This window comes from Portunus trituberculatus, chromosome 18, assembly GCF_017591435.1.
Source record: "Portunus trituberculatus isolate SZX2019 chromosome 18, ASM1759143v1, whole genome shotgun sequence".
In the NCBI taxonomy this organism is placed as follows: domain Eukaryota; kingdom Metazoa; phylum Arthropoda; class Malacostraca; order Decapoda; family Portunidae; genus Portunus; species Portunus trituberculatus.
The window spans coordinates 23,923,486-23,928,485 of NC_059272.1; the positions used below are offsets into that span (position 1 = coordinate 23,923,486).

General features: G+C 42.1%; 1 protein-coding gene across 7 annotated transcripts in view; it reads right to left on the reverse strand.

The window, feature by feature from the left end:
* The window catches only part of LOC123505428 (discoidin domain-containing receptor 2-like), a 633,236-nt gene that overhangs the window by 251,232 nt on the left and 377,004 nt on the right, over positions 1–5,000 (reverse strand). Inside the window, exon 2 of one of the 7 annotated variants that reach the window (XM_045256694.1) lies at positions 3,808–3,911. The exons of the other annotated variants lie outside the window; for them this stretch is intronic. The gene's annotated coding sequence lies outside the window, so the exon portion shown is untranslated. The remainder of the gene's footprint in view (positions 1–3,807; positions 3,912–5,000) is intronic. 7 annotated transcript variants of the gene reach the window in all.

Consider the following 5,000-nt stretch of genomic DNA (forward strand, 5'->3'; position numbering starts at 1 on the left):
AAAATGTACTGGAAAACTGGAAGATGTAGAGTGAGCAAAACCATAACAAGAATAGCAAGGAACTAGCCCATACGCGGAGGAAACAAAGCGAAACAGAAGAACATATTAGAGAAGTGAAACGTGTCTGTAGTTTTCATAACGAAAGCCAAGTGGAAATGTAGCGATCAGAGATAAGACAAGGAAGCAATAATGAGAATGTGCAGGAGAAAAAATAATCTATGGGAATGGAGAGTCAGGAAATGGAAGGGAGCAACAAAGTGAGCAATGAAGGGGTGATGAAGGGGCGGTGCAGGGGACAGAGAGAGAGAAGGAGAGGGAGGGATGGGTTAAGGGTAGTACCAATAAGCCAGTTTGTGTTGCTAAGGCCACGAGTGTTATGTTAAAATGAGTGTTGTGTTAGAGGGACGCGTCGAGGTGGAGAGTACTTAAAACACTTCACATACACACACTCTCTCTCTCTCTCTCTCTCTCTCTCTCTCTCTCTCTCTCTCTCTCTCTCTCTCATCTACATTGAGCATCGTGTTTTACCTTAATTTTCTTTCTTCCTCTTCTTCCTCCTCCTTATCCTCTTATTGCTCTTCCTCATCATGTTACTATTTATTTCTTCATGTCTCCGTGTGTGTGTGTGTGTGTGTGTGTGTGTGTGTGTGTGTGTGTGTGTGTGTGTGTGTGTGTGTGTGTGTGTAAATCAATCCCACAATAAACGCAAACTGAGGCCGTGTATGTACAATGCTGGCGGCTCCAAACTTTTCTGACATGCATTCATTCATCCATTCATTTATTCATCTCTCTCTCTCTCTCTCTCTCTCTCTCTCTCTCTCTCTCTCTCTCTCTCTCTGGATACTGATGTAAATACCAAAAATATAACTTTCGTTCTCCAATAAAAACAAGTGACTTCATTATCGCACTAAAAAGAGAAAATGTTACTTTTTTACACCTGAATCTATCCTATAACGGCGAAATTTAGCAACGGACAGGCGGACTTAGAGGTAACAGTAATATACAAGGTAGTGTTGGTAGTGCCAGTAACGGTGTTGTGTCAAAGCTTTTTCTTTTTCTTCTCTCTCTATATTCCTCTTGGTCAGTATCGATTTACTAGAGGAAATAATGTTTGTTTACTTTAAATCTATACCAAATAATGTTACCTTGAAAGCAAAATCTATACGAAAACTGTGAAATGTAAAGACTGACATGGGTAGATTAGCAGTTACTATGAATATAAATGGTGATGGTGGCAATGTTAGTAGTAATAGTGTTTTTTCTTTATATTAGTTGAGGCAATATCGATTCATTGGTCTTCAGGACTAGTGAGGGAGAAGAAACCTTGAAGAAAGTGTTTTTTTTCTTCTTCTCGTATCAGGGTGTATTTTGAAACTCCTCAATCATTCGAGCTTGAAAAAGACAGAACCAGACTAAATATTTACTTCTGTTTCTCCTCCTCCTCCTCTTCCTCCTCCTCCTCCTACTCGTCTTTCTCTTCCTCCTACTACGTTCTCTTCCTTTCTTATTCTTACACGTTATCGCAGCTTTTCGTTATCTTTCCCCTTTTTATCAGTGTTTTCTTTTCGTCTTTTTTTCTTACTATACGTGTCGATTTTTATTTTCCCTCTGCCTCCTTTTTAATCCGCCTCCATTTGTTTTGTCTTTTATTGGGGAGGCGTTTTCTTCATTTCGTTTGCTAATAATCGATTTAAAGCAGTTCTTCGAAGATTTACCGAAGTTACAGTAGCATTGTAGTTCTCTCTCTCTCTCTCTCTCTCTCTCTCTCTCTCTCTCTCTCTCTCTCTCTCTCTCTCTCTCTCTCTCTCTCATACCACGCTTCTATGTATACCAAACAACCAATAACTGTACCGAACCTGCCAGCCAGGAAGCCGCTCCCCTGCCCCTACCTCATACACACACACACACACACACACACACACACACACACACACACACACACACACACACACACACACATACGGGCAAGGTAGTTGGTTACGACTATAGGAAAATGTCCTCTCTCCCATTATGTGTGTGTGTGTGTGTGTGTGTGTGTGTGTGTGTGTGTGTGTGTGTGTGTGTGTGTGTGTGTGTGTGTGTGTGTGTGTGTGTGTGTGTGTGTGTGTGTTGAGGAAAGGTACCTATGCCCCGGAGCCTTTTCTTTCCCTCTCCTCCCCCGTAAGACGCCCGTACGGATCTCTGGACGGGGCTTTGCATGTCAACTAAGGGGAAGAGGGAGAGGCAGCACGCGTATTGTGGACAATCTTGGATTTTGTTGGCATCCACCCTGAGCCGAGACACACGCTATGTTTCTGGGAAGGGAGGCGAGTAGGCGAGTGAGGGAGCCAGCCAGGGACAGGGAAGATGGTGCTGGTGGTGGTACGTTGGTGGTGGTGGTAAGGTTTTTCAGTTTGGTTGAAGTGGGGTAGGTCGGTTGTGTTCTCTTTATCCCTCTCTCCCCCCCCACACACACACAACAGAAACACAACCAAACAAAGACAGACACAGAAAAAACATCTGACCAAAAAAAGACACAGAGAATGGCAGACAAAACAAACACCCGAGAAAAGCAGACACAGATGGAGTACAGATGCGTGGGGAAGCTATATAGGTGAGGCACAGGTGAGGCAAAGCAGTGGCCAGAGCATGTAGTGGTGACACGTAGAGACTCTGATCGCCTGGATTGTCTTCAGAAGCTGTTTGTATTGGGGTGCTTTCACGAGAACTGCATGGAGGAGGAAGAAGACAAAGAGGAGGAGGAGGAGGAAGAGGAGGAGGAGGAGGAGGAGGAGGAGGAGGAGGAGGAGGAGGAGGAGAGAAAAACAAGGATATGCCCATCAAAAACATGAAGGAAAGTAAAAGCGAGGCGGACTGCAGATGAGGGATTGGTTGCATAAATATTAAGGAAAAGGAAAAGGAGATAAGGTTTTGCAAGACGAAGAAGCTGCAGGAAATTCGACGTCCAACTAATCTCTCTCTCTCTCTCTCTCTCTCTCTCTCTCTCTCTCTCTCTCTCTCTCTCTCTCTCTCTCTCTCTCTCTCTCTCTCTCTGACTTCCATTCACATTATGTAAAATCTTTAAAAATAGTTACATCTGCATGTGACCCTCAACCTCTGCATCTGCATCTTTGTTATTACCCTTTATCTTTCTCTCTCTTATTTCCTTTTCATCTGCTTCATTCCCCTTCATTTCTCCGTTCCCTTTCAGCCCTTCAACCCTTCCATCACTCCCCTTGTCTCCTCTTTCAATAGCGAAGACAAGACTGCGTCATCTCTTCTTCAGCAAAACCCAATCAAATATATGCACTGATCTTTCGCGTCATGAAGAAACGAGGACAAAAAGAAGCACAAAGTCACCCCAATATGAGTAGCTTCTCCTTGTCTGATGGACTAAGAAGCTTAATGGATATTTACATGTGTTTGTCTGTCGTGTTTCTCGAGAGATGCTTCACGGCGTCTCTTTGTCTCCCGTCTTGTGAGTGTAACATCGGGACTTCTCAATCTACGATGCATTAAAGACTTTTTAATCTTTTTGTTTTGTACTCACGATAATGTTTGGGTTCATAATAATAGAGAGCAAAATTTGTCAACCAATGTACAGTGTTCATCTCTATATGTTCACTTTATGTATCATAATCATATATACAAACTTTTATTTACAATTTTCTCTCAGCTAATTACTAGTTGTTCTCTTTGTCGCTCAACAAAAACGGCTGAACTTAGTCTAACTTGTAAAAAATATTGCGTCTTCCCTCGTTCATCTTCTGTTTGTGAGACTAAAGTAATGGAAAGAGAGATTACAAACAGTGAGGCAACGTGACACACCTCGAGACAAGAAACTCCCTCCTGACTCCTCTTCCCTCGCTGCTTAATGTCTGACGAACACCTCATTCCAATTCCCCTCCGCTCGACGCCAATTGCAGGCTCACCTGGAAAATACAAAACTTGCATGAGAATATTAATGGGACAAGTAGAAACTATCTGATAAGAATGCTGATACCTACAAGTATGTAATGGATATAACAAACTCACACACACACACACACACACACACACACACACACACACACACACAAGATATATCAAACGTGAAAAAAATATATTGTTCTTAATGTTTTATCTAAACAAAAAATAAAATAAAGTAAAATAAAGGAAAACGGAACAGTAATAAAAAATAAGGCAGAGAGGATGGGAAGAGATGAAATGCAGGGAGAAGAAGGAACAAGGGGAAGGGAAACTATGCAATGTTTTAATGATTGTCTAATGAGTAAAAATAGGGCTACGTGGGCACTTATTCGCTTAAAACTAGAGTGGTTAATAAAAAAAATAAAACTAACTATGACAGTGGTGGAAAGTAAATCAACACAAGTAGGTCATGACTAGCTTCAAACAACAAACTACTGAGAAAACCTTGTCCTGCAGCGATAAGGTTCATCATGCTAACTTTGTGTCCTTATCAAGATAAAATAAGGTATAAATGAGGAACGTTTGATCTGAAGCCACTAATAATCTGGGCAAGTCTGTGAGGTGTTCATAACAAAACACAATGAGGTGTTTTGAGGATGATGGACAATAACAGAGTTTATATATAATTACACAACTATTTTTTTCATCACCAGTACTCCATTCCTACCAGACCACTCACTCCGCCCGTCTCTCCCGTTCTCATTTTCCCTGTCACCCACCCCACCCAGTCCTGGCTTCCCTCCTGCATTTATTCCAACGTAGACTTATCACTTGTACTTTCTGCTTATCTACCAAATTACCTGTCCTTCACTCCATTTCACACTGGTTGAGTAAAAATGTTAATAAATAAGTGTGTGTGTGTGTGTGTGTGTGTGTGTGTGTGTGTGTGTGTGTGTGTATCCTTCGCAATGCCTGTGTGAGCAGCCTGATTTATAAACTGTGTCTCGTTAATTAGCTAATCAGCCCGGCTAATGGCCAGACGCGACAAATAATGACGGCTGATAAATTGTTTCATTATATAAGCCGTCGGGACAACGCACGCCAACCACGGC